The following is a 12,186-nucleotide window of genomic DNA, read 5'->3' on the forward strand; positions in this document are numbered from 1 at the left end:
TTGCATTTGATCTAAGTTACTGATCCAGAAAACGGACTCTGGTCACTAACCTGTCCCCTGCTGCTTCTTAAACAGACACAGGGTATATTTCTGCTGGGTGTGGAGGTTCACTACCCTCAAATGGCAAGGAATAAAATCCAAACAGGTGCCCAAAGCAGTAAGGATAACTCCATAGATGTCCCCATGTCCAGGAATAGGGAAGAATAGGTCCTGTGCCTCTCCCCCTGGGCCCCACCTTCTCTCTTGCTGCAAAGGTCTTTATTTTCCATGTCTATCCTTCCAGAAGAGGTAAAAGGATCCCTTGTGACTAAGGAAGGAGCCAGAGGGGAACATGCAGCTGAAACAGGGAAGAACTAAGAGACGAAACGCAGCCATCAACATCTGATCACGCAGAGAGGCGGGAAAAGGAGACCAAGCAAATGTCATCAGGCTGACGCTTCTGTCTCTAGTGACCTTTGAAGAAGCGGTTTCTGCTGTGTGATGGTGCAGGATCCAGATGGTATGAAGCTGGAGGCTGAGTGGGCAGAGAGGAACAGAAGAATCCCAGCAACCCGCGCTCAGATAAGCCAGACAGTGAAGAAAACATCAGGAGCGGGGTAAGAAAAGAGGACACCAGAAGTCTCACAGAGGGTGGTGGGTGCTGTGTTGGGGTAGCAATGGAGAGGAGAGAGGCGTGGGAGATGCTGGGAAGGGCCTACCCACGGAGAGTCAAATGAGGCATCGAGCCTCATCCTCACCCATGCCACCCACACCATGGGCAGTGTACACACTTGGAAATAAAAATCGAAGGAAAAGGGCAGATGGGCCAAAGACAAGGTAGTAAAATATAGGTAAAATGAAAGTAGAAAAGTGGGTACCAGGGCAGAAAGCTTCAAGCGCAAACAGGGAGTAAGAGGAAAGGGGAAGGGGGACAGAGAAAGGCATAACAGAAGCGAAGGGTGTGTGGAAAAGATGTGAAAACCTGTGACCTTGCAACCCAAGTAAAAAATACTACTGTAGGTGAATAATGGAGCACATATGACATAAAAGAATAAAGGCGGAATGCTGGAGGTAAAAAGTATAAGCAGGAATGGAGCTGGAGGGCGGGAGAGTGGGAGGGACAATGGGACTAACCAAAACTAAGGGTGTGTGAAGAAGCCTTATAGAAGCCCACCAACTTGAAAGCCAATTTAAAGATATAATTTAAAAAGAGAGTTTGGACTGAGACATTTTGCATGGAGATACAATGCTGCTCCCAAAAGACATGAGCTGTCAAATGAAAATCTCAGTGCCAGACTTGGGATTCCTCCCTATGAGTTATAGGGCAGGGAGACCCTGCAAGCACCCAAAACAATACAGGATATTGCCACTGCTTTTGGTTGCCCACCATAACTACATGGCAGGACCTTAAGGCTGAAGACATAACACATTTTGGCAGAACGCAGAGAAATTACTTTTGAACTGAACAGGAAACTACCTGATGGCTAGCTCTCATAGTATCAGAAGGTGATATACAGGCCCCTATAGGCAGGGGCCAGGAGGATGACATCAGTGGTCTTACTCAGAGCTGGCTTCTGCAACCTACAATACCAATCTGCCAGTCAAGATGTACCCACTGGTACAATCACAGCACAGCTGTGTTCTGATTGGATTTGAGGCCTGCTTCCCAGGAAGGATTTCATGCCTAGTACTATAAGCCTGTTCAAAAGCCCGTGTTTGGGGAGTCCATAGGTCATAGGGAATAATGCTAGTGTCGCCTTGCTAAATGTTCATGTTGTCAAACTGCCTTCTAGATACTAGTTTTATACCCATGGATATGTGCTGCTCTTAACCTTGGTCATGGAGGCTTCTTTTTGCAGCAGGCCATAGTTAATGCAGGGATCTGTAACTTTAAAAGTGCTGAGTATAAACGATTCTGGGTACTCAGCCAGATAAGCCATGTCTACCAATCTCCACATATCAAAGGCTGAAGGAACATTGCAGAAGTGGAGGCAGGAAATATATAAGAGCAGGGGGGTGGGAAAGAGATCTCCGAGATGCTGTGTTCTAGACATGACGAGACCATAGCACACATGAATTCAGCGGCTGTGGTTACCTGCCCAGGACCTCCAGGAGATCAACCAGCAGGGATGGGGGAGGGGCTCCCAAGTCTCCATCCTTAGCTTAGGAGCTATTGTCCATTGATGGCTAGCTGCCGAGGATGACTCTGGAGGGACAGGTGATGATGCAGCCATAGGTAAGTTACCCATGCCCCAGTGAACAGCCTCACAACCATGTGCATATGAGCAGCATTAATTGAATGCAGCAGGTCATTAATTATTTAAAGAGGAAGAAAGCATAAAGTGGTGAGGGAGATGTATGTAGGTGTTACAGAGGGAGCTGATGGGAGATTGCGGGGACGGACATGATCAAAATACTTTGTGTACATATGTAAAAAAATTCAAAGAATAACTCTTTAAATATTACTAAGAAGTAGAAAGAAAGAAAAAAGTTAAGGGACAAAGCATTTGCAACAGAAAAGGAAGGAAATAAGGGGTCTTGCTGAGGAATCCCTGCTTCTTCTTAGTCAAGGAGGCGCAAACACATTACCTGCTCAGCGTGCAGCAGATGGAGGGAGTGCTGGAGGGCTAAGCAGCACAGAGAGGGTGCATGCGGAGCTGCCACCATGCACAATATGCTACACAGCAGGCCAGGACAGCTAGCAGTCAGTCCTGAGGACAGAACACCAGGTTAGCCCAGCAGGTCTGAGCTCCCTGCCTGTGGCTTCTCAGGGTAGCTCAAGCCCATCAGGGTAGTACTGGGAGTAAGGCCAGTGAGGGCCTCTAAGTCTAATGCATTATGCTTCGGCACCTTCTCCTCCTGGCCATCAGCTGGGGGTGTGGGGAGGGTCTGTCTCTGTCTCCTCCTAGGTCCTGGGCCAGGACTTGCTGCACTCGGCTAGAGATGAGGCCAGAGATTTGTGTGATGCACCTGGACTGGCTATCCATTTGTGCCCAGAGGTCATGTCATTTATCATCTAAGCTAGCCCTTCTCTCAAGCAGCACACATAGCCTCAGTTTTTATAAACACCTGCCATGATGAAAAAGTACAGTAAGAGCTCCACTGCCGTTATTACTAGGCATCCCAACCTTGCTTTTATTGGCGAAAGAAAAGGAAGAACTATTTGAGGCTTTAAATATAATTTCAACTGTTGTAAAATTCTGAATGGCTGTAAAAATGGTTTTAAAACTTTTAACACCTACTCATGTGAACAAGTTCCTTGTCACGGGTGTCTACCTGGAATCTGAACAAATGATCACGGTGTCTGAGGTGTGAATTGCAGTGTAGCTCCTCTGAACATAGACACTGGGGAGAGCCAGTTCAACTTTCCCACTTAACAGGGTTCATGGATTTCTACAAGCTTTATACATTAATGTATACTATCCTTTATTATTTGTCTACCATTATTTCATCTTTATTAAAACTGTGTATTTTGTAACTTCTCAATCACATTAGGCAATGGAAGAAATGCTATGAGCAATTTTGCCAAGCCACATATAGATGCCCAAGCCCACTCCTAGCAGTCATTCAAACATTTTCATCATGACATGAAAAGGGCACATGCGCAAGAAGCCCCCGGGGAAGACATCCGAGAAACGTGAGTGGAGGAATCTACAGACTGCAAGGTACAGTTTAGCAGTCCTTCAGCTTGGGAAAGCACGATGTACCCCAAAAGAGGCTTGCCAGGCCCAGACCCTAAGTGTAGACACAGCCCAGCTGGGCAGCCTGGAGTTGCCATCCCGTGCCTGGGCCTGGGCTGAAGTTCAACTCCAATCCACTGAACATCTGTGTGGCTGAGTGCATTTACCTGTCCCTCTTGCCCTATGGATATCCCTCCCAAACACACACACACACACACACACACACACACACACACACATACACACACACACACACACACACACACACACAGAAACAGCCATTGCTGTGTTTCACAGGTCTGACAATTTCTTGAAGAAATGTTCCTTTTCATTCAAGTTTTCACCTGCAGTATTTCTGGGCCTCTTTTCCAAGAGTGGCCACATGTGTGGACCTTTGAGTCATTTACTCACAGACACTGAGCCTAAACTCAGAAGCCATGGAGTAGCAACTACATAATGGGAAGCACTCCAGACAGGAAGCCCTTCTTGGTGCAAGAGGTCTGAATGATGTTAAGGATGGCAACACTCAGAATGCCAGAGTAACCCCAAAGAGCCCCCAACTCAGCTCAGGTTAGAACTGAATGTACTAATGCTCTATTGGAGTTTCCACCTCCTGTTGCTAACCTCCAGCTGTTATTATCATCCCTGTTCCCCTGCTAATTTCTTTATAGTCATTTTCCACTCAAATTATTATGTGTCTACGATCAAAGTTCCTCACTGTACAACTCCAGAAGGCTCCAACTACATGGTGGCCAATGTTCTAGGCCATGTGGTGACAGAGTCCATGGATACTGCATTGGGGCAGGAAGCCTGGAGACGAAGGACAGCCTGTATTCTTAAAGTCAGGGCATGAGATGGGGGTGGGACAGCAAGCTACACCTGTGAATAGTGAAGCAAGTTCTGAGCCGGTGCCTCCCCTCACCCTCTCATTACCTCGTGTATTTAGCAACATCACAGGCAACTGTGAATGTCTGTGGTCTGGACATGCCCTTGCTATAAACACCAAGCATCTTCTGCGAGGCCCAGAAAGCAGGTGTGTAATGACTCAGAGCTTTTCCAACCACAGCATCAGGAAAAAGCAGCCCGATGTTGCTCTCTCTTCTGTTGCAGAACTAGGTCAGCCCATCAGAGGCAGCCAGTCACATGCCACCCATCAGCAAAAATCTGGATCCCCACGTCCCTCACTCAAGTTCACACAGAGTCTATGGAAGGTGACTAGAGTCCAGGACAGGAAATCCTGCTACCCCACCAACTTCAGTGTCTATTTAAACAGGTCCTACTCCCTTAGAAGAGAGAGGCACCTGTCATCTTTTGAGAAACTGCCTCTCAGCTTGCCTTCAACCCACATCCTCTCCCTTCTTATCGCCCCCCCCAGAAACACAATACACAGCTTAAGTGAAAGCAATTAATCTACACTTTTACCCAACCCAATTTGTGTTTTACTCTACGAAGTCCCAGTTAATTATTTAATGGCTTGACAGTGCCAGCTCCCTGTACAGGCTAAGGCTGCAGTGCGTAACAGAAATGTCCTCCTCTTAACGACTCCTCAAAGGCAAGAAGGCTCCAGCCTGCCCTGCCCTTACCTTGGATGCCCCAGTGCTAAGTGCACATTTGGAAAGACCTGCCCTTCCTGCAGTCAGCTTCTTGCCCCTGCAACAGCTGAAAAGGAGTACTGTCTCTGCTAAAACAGATTTGTTTCTCCCATCACATGGATAAGGAGAGGAGCTAGATTTGTTTCTCCCATAATGTGGATAAGGGGAGGAGCCTTCTTCCTTTGAATTCCGAAGGTGAGAGGTAGAAGACTCATTCCATTCACATCCTGCCACAAACGGAATGCTTTCATCGGAGCGAGAACAAAGATGGCATCAACTCAGTCTCCATTAGGCAGCACACACAAGCCAGGGAAGGAAATTTTCCATGATTAGACAGAATTCTCCAGTAATCGACAGGCATCATGCATGCCTTAGGGACAAGAGGCAGTTTGAGTTGACTCTGCATATTCAAAATCTTGCAGACCAGTTGACAAGGCACACATGAGCAAACACACCTAGCATGATGTCACTGCTCATTAACAAGGAGTCACATATAAAGCACTGAACATCCTATTAAAACAGCAAGTCCTGGGGGACCTAAGGACAATGAGACCACGGTGTGGTGTGCAAGGCACACTTGTAGGTCCAAGAAGAGGCATGTTACATATCCAAGCATGGCTGTGATATGCCAAGTGGGCAACAGCCACCACCTCCTGCCTAGAAGTGGCTTCATAGGCACCATAAATGTGGACCTTCAGGGCTAGTGACAATTTTGATGTGCTACACTAAAAATTCTGTAAAGATGGTTAAGATTTAGCATGACTGACTGCCTAAATGCTTCTCTTTATGGGTCTATAAAAGGGTATCGTCAAAGTAGAGCCTTGGCATGATTAATCTGGCTGCAGCCTTCAAGGAATCTAGGTAGGGTTTATTGCTAGGGCTGGGTGGTACAGCCAGGTGCCTGAGTCCCAGGCAGGGAGCCAGAAAGGAGGTGAGAATGAGGTCCCTGTCACACACAGATAACAAAAATACCTGGGGTAAGAGAGAGGGGCAGAGCAGCTGGAAGGAGGTGACTCTGAACATGGTCACTAGAGGCAGAGGTCACTCCGGTTCTCAGGAGAGAAGCAGTTCTCCAGAATCTGTCTCTTAGCTTGAAAACAAGGGTCACATTGTCCCTTAGTGTGAAACCTACTGACATTTTATGGATGGGATGAGCTCTATGGAGAGCCACATCTGCTGCAACATGCATCTGAATGAGTGTCTGGGGACAAGGGTGGGGCAGGGCAGGTGGGTGTGTCATCTGCTTGGTAGAATGGCTCCTTTTCTGCCATCAGATGGAAATAAATGAGTGTGGTTGTCTTCTCTAGCTTTCCACACCCTGCCCACATGGAGTAGGAGCTAGAGTCCATGCCCAGTGTTTATCCACCTCTGGACCCAGCAGATATGTTTCTTTTTCATCCTCCCCTACAGATCCTCTTCAAAGCAGCAGACTCCACTACATCCCCTCCATACTCGGAGAAGAAAACCAGCATTGATCCAGAGGAGCGAGCCAGCCCTGGTGATGACTCAAAGGAAAGAAAGACCATCGCTACAATGATCCATCCAGAAAGTAACATCCCTCTGCTAGCTCTTGATCCCGATGCTGAGCCGTATAATAGTTTGGTTGGAGTGCTAAGACAGAGCATATGAACAACCTCCCCTTCCCCTACAATTTTCAAGAACCATTTGAGGTTTTGAGGTGTCCTCCTCTTCTTTACGTCTCCCAATAGAAGGCCCCATCAATGAGCAGGTTTCATGATGTTGTTGTTTATACTGGAGTTTGATTTCAACATTTCTCCCTCTCTTCTTCCAAACACTACTGTATATCCCTAAACACTCCCTGAGCAGACTTATGAAGTCACAGCTCACTAATGGAGCTTTAGGACCACAGGGAAGAGCAGTAAAGCCGCAGAGAAAAGCAGAGGAGGTCAGATCCAGGTGAGCCAGGCCTTCTTGTCTTGGGGTGAAGAGAGAAGATGAGTGATCATCACTGATGGGTGGAACTGTACACCAACACTGAGCCCACAGCCCAGACTGGTGGAATGAGTGTGATGCATTTGCTCATTCCAGAGCCTCAGTCCCCATCCATCCTCTCAACCTAGGACTCGCCCAACCACCACAGCAAGGTTTTGATTTACCTCTCACAATCACGGGTTATACAGAAAGTATAAGATAGAAATGTCACTCGGATGTCCCTGGATTTTCTGAAACTAGCCTTTACCTTGCCCACTATGGAGACTGCAGTGTTCAGGGACAATCTCAGACCAAACACCATGCACTCATAAGCGGGGCATCCACCAGGGGAAAGACATTGAAAGGGCCTACACATTCTTCCTTTCACTGGTGAGTAAACAAACTCTCCCAGAGGCTAGAAGAGCTCTCAGGATGTGAAGGACCAGTCCTGTTCTGCTGCAGGCCAATATGATATTGAGATCTACACAGGAAGAGCACAGCTCAGATACATTGGAGTGAATGTCCCAGGCAAAGGTCTTTAAAAGATTTGGCTCTGTCTCAGAGAATGACAGGGCTGTCAAATTTTGTACACTTTCAGTTGGTCCCTTGTAGGTCAAGGGAGGTGAGCCTTCCTCATTATAAGCCTGCCTCCAGAAGTACCTTGGCCAAGGAAGGATAAGGATCCCTTGCCTGTTTTTTGTTTGTTTGTTTGAATGTTTGAAATCTTCTGTGGCCCCAAATGGTATTTGACACTGGTTTTACTATCCAGAATGTATATTAAATACAAGAAAGAGAGGTATGGCCTCCTTCTCTGAACAGAGACCCTCATACCTAGACCCTCAGCCAATCTCATTCTCTGAGTTGACCTGGATTTATACCCATGTCCCTTACCAGTAGAACTTTCTAACTCAAATCCATCTTGTGATACCTATGTCTAGAGCTGAAACAGGCAATGGGCCAGCACCACTCTGGACAGTGACCACCTTACCTCTATCTTGTGACCAAAAAAGGCCTGTCTCGGGAAGACCCGAAGCGAAGGCCGGAAAGATTTGCTCTCAGCAGAAGCTGTTCTCCCAGAGAGGTGGGCATGCTTCATAGTCATGATGCCTCTGCAACTTTAAAACATAATTATTTTTGTGCCATGTGCTCCTGTAGTTGTGGGGATCAAACAGCTTTACTCTGGGAGAAAAGAACAAGGGATACAAATTGTCAAGGTGAATGCAGCCAATAAGACAATAAGACTCTACTGAGCCACCCAGCTTCCAGCTGAACTGAGTCACAGAAGCAAAGACATTCACAAATGGTAGTGGATCCTAGCCTCATGAGATCTACTGGGGTATTGTGATCGCTGTCCCACTCATGTACCAGATGGAAGTGACACACAGCTGGCCAGTCTGGAAAAAGAGAAGATAGGGACATCTGTTCCTACCACCTGTATCTTCACATGACACAATGGCCTATATGGACATTATACTCCTGTCTTGAGGTTTCTATTGCTGCGAAGACACACATGACCACAGCAATTCTTGTAAATCAAAACATTTAATGGGTTGGCTTACAGTTTCAGAGGTTTAGTCTATTTTCATCATAGTGGGACATGGCATTATATAGGTAGGCATAGTAATAGAGAAGGAGCTGAGAACTCTACATATTGACCCAAAAGCAACAGGAAGTGAACTGACATATTAGCATGGCTCAAAGCCACCCCCTCAGTGACACACATCCTCCAACAAGGCCACACCTACTCCAACCAAGTCACACCTAATACTGACAGTCCTGTGAGCTTATGGGAGTGAATTACATTCAAAAATTTCCCATGCATGAAAGCCAGTCTTGGAGACAATACCTAAAAATAGCCAAGGAACCCAGTCCCAGAGGTGGGAAAGAGCAGATTTAAACCTTGCAATTACTGAACAGAAAGGAATTTTGAAGGGCTCAGAATGCTCCAGAAGGAAGTTTTCTTACCCAAAGATGACAAGCCAATTGATCTAACACCTGCCAATCCATGACAGATATTTGGCTGGAGATGGCAATATTGAATGATAACATTAATGATAACCGTGACTGTAAGTATGCTACAATTCGTATTTGATAAACACTTGCTATGTGCATAGTACTCAAAGCAGTGTAGGGGGAAAGCATAACACTGCTAACCTATATCCCATAACACATCCAAACAGACCTCCAAAGCCCCACCCAGTCTCCTGTTTTCATTGGCTCTTCCCTGAATTACATCATCCTTCAGGCCCCTCCCCATGAACTAGACAGCACACGAGAAGCTATGAGGAACCAGATATAGTTTCTCTCTTTCGGGGAACACTGCCTGGGTGTAAAAAGAGTGAGTATCCAGAGCAGACTCTTTGAGCTGGACCTTCTGGAAGTGGAAAGAGAATGGAAAACTTTCTCGATAAAGAAAACAGTATTATAATCACACAACAGGAGTATAAGCACCATGACAAGCAATAAGCAATAAAGGGAAAAATGATAAATGCCAACTGAGCATTTCTGACGGCAAATATCAGACAAGAAGAGGTGCCTGTTTGAACTAAGGTTACTGGGAAGGTGCACAGAGAGAACACAATTGTTTTTACCAGACCCTTGAGAACCGGGCAGGCTTCACCTGAGCATCCTTGTCACAAAGAGCATCCTTCATCCCTGGTAGTGAGCAGCTTTGAGATGGTTGGTCCACAGAAAAGCAGGAACGAGAAGATGGAGAGTTCATGGGAATTTGGGAGGGACTAGGTCAACCACACAGGGAAATGTGGGCTGTGCCTCAAGCTTAGAGGACACACCCATCACTTCAAGTGCTCAGAAAGCCACCCTCACTCCATACCCTCCAACATCATACCATGTGGGGACAATTGATTCAGAGTATTTTTTCTATCAAAAACAAAACCAGGTCTCCTGAAAACAGCTTATCTTAAAATTGCCATTTTCCACTTGCTCTCTGTGGGTGGCGAGGGCTCCCTTTCTATCCCGCATTGCTCTAGGAAATTTGCTCACACAGTACGTGGAACCCAGATAAGCATTTCGTGTTCTCCGAGTTTCCACACACCACTGGCGGACTCACAAGTAGAGCTGGCCACTCATGCTTGGGGATGTACAAGAAGGAGAAGGCAGCCCACCAAAGTCCAGACTTGACCTCTCAGGAGGGGGTGAAATAGGAAGTGAACCCCACCAACTACTCCTAATGCCATCATATATTTCTGTGTGCGCTGTTTCTGCTTTTACAGCTTCTGTGCCATTGTTGACCCCAATAGAGTGTGAACAGGGTGTTTCCTGCTCTTTGTTATCTGAACAGCACTATTCTCTCTCTCTCTCTCTCTCTCTCTCTCTCTCTCTCTCTCTCTCTCTCTCTCTCTCTCTCTCTCGCTCTCTGTTTCCACTCCTTCCTCCTCTTCCTCCTCCTTCTTTCCCTGGCTTGATGGCTGTATTCTCTATGCCTGTCATTGCTCCTTGTGCCTATTAAATATTCAATAAACATTTCTTGGAAGGGTAGATATCATTACTATTTCTTAAACATTAGTTTTCATGGTCATACAATACCTTATTTTAAGTATGTACCATAATTGAGCATATTCAATAATTCCAGTGTTCACAATCATTTATTATCTAATTCATTTATTGTTTGTCTTTCCCCCACTAAACTGGGAAATATAAATTGGTTTCTTATAATACATAAAGAACAAAGACCATTGTGATTTCCACTTACCAATGTGTCCCCAACAATTAGTACATTATTTATAATGAACAGCTTTAACAGGCCTTAATAGTTATTAAATTTTAAAAATAAAAGAATTAATGGCCTTGGGAATTGTTTCCAATGTATTGTCACTGTCAATAAGGGGATGGAAAAAATAGCTCAGTTATTGAGTACTTAGCAATACAGGTTCGGTTCTGAGCACCCACATCAGGTAGCGCACAACCGCCTTTAACTCCAGTTCCAGGAGATCTGATGTTGCCTGGCTTCTATGGACATCTGAACACATGTGCACACACACATGCACTAAGAAAAAAATAAGTCTTTCAAGTCACCACGGACATTTTTGTGTGATTCTCAAACCCAGATAACTTACATTGAACATATGGAGTGGCTTCTGCTGCATATGTGCACAGTACCACTTTATCCTTCAGCCATTGATCATCATATGAGAAGGCTATCTGTCATGTCCTCTACACACTGTAGCACATTTAAAATGTACCTTCTAAGTGTTTGCCAAACAGGCAAATGAAAATGGAATTTTTGTTGTTGCTAGTTTGCATATATTTTCTATCAAGGAAGAATCAACAATTTTAATTTGTTTGCCATTGACCCAGTTGTCTGTTTGTGGCCTTTGCATTCATGTTTTGTCTTTGACAGCTATAACATTTGTCTTTTCATTATAGACTCATTTTGATACATGAAGATCTTTTTAAAATAGTCAAATCTGTTGTTATTCATTCCATTACTTTTCTACCTGGAATATTTTTTTTCATTTACAAGTGAGCACACGGTTAAATTTGCCTCTAATCTTAAAACGGCTTCATTGGTATATATTCCTCTTGCTATATTGCAAAAAGTGAGGTTTGAAACTTTACTTTTTCCCAATCCTGATTGTATCTGCACAGTGTCCCACTCTTCCTGGCCATAAAAGTGTCCTTCTCAGGACTACCCCATATGATAAGTTCCTCTGATCTTTCTTCTTGCACACCAATGGCTTGTGATACATTCTAATGCGAGAGAAAATGGGCCTTCCTATATTCAAAGTCTTTGTCATAACTCTAGGCTATTTTCAACTGTTGACTTTCAGATAAACTTTAAAATTATCTCCAAGTCTTCCCCTCACCCTGAAAGTCAGACTTTGGGGAAAACAAATGTATATGTTAATAATATAAGGAGAATAAATTTAAACGTACAAGTTAATATGAGGAGAATCAATTTCTTCATCAACTCCGTTTTCTTACTGGCCTTTCCTTCGGCTCTTCCTGAGGATACTGAGTGTCACTGGGTGGGCACTGTGGGA

General features: G+C 45.2%; 1 long non-coding RNA gene across 1 annotated transcript; it reads left to right on the plus strand.

The window, feature by feature from the left end:
- Positions 1–249: 249 nt before the first annotated feature.
- LOC121133517 lies at positions 250–7,933 on the plus strand. Its single transcript, XR_005870382.1, has 3 exons — positions 250–596; positions 3,475–3,644; positions 6,662–7,933. It is a non-coding gene; the product is annotated as an uncharacterized LOC121133517 (long non-coding RNA).
- Positions 7,934–12,186: the final 4,253 nt, after the last annotated feature.

This window comes from Mesocricetus auratus, unplaced genomic scaffold (genome assembly GCF_017639785.1).
Source record: "Mesocricetus auratus isolate SY011 unplaced genomic scaffold, BCM_Maur_2.0 Super-Scaffold_100022, whole genome shotgun sequence".
Classification (NCBI taxonomy): domain Eukaryota; kingdom Metazoa; phylum Chordata; class Mammalia; order Rodentia; family Cricetidae; genus Mesocricetus; species Mesocricetus auratus.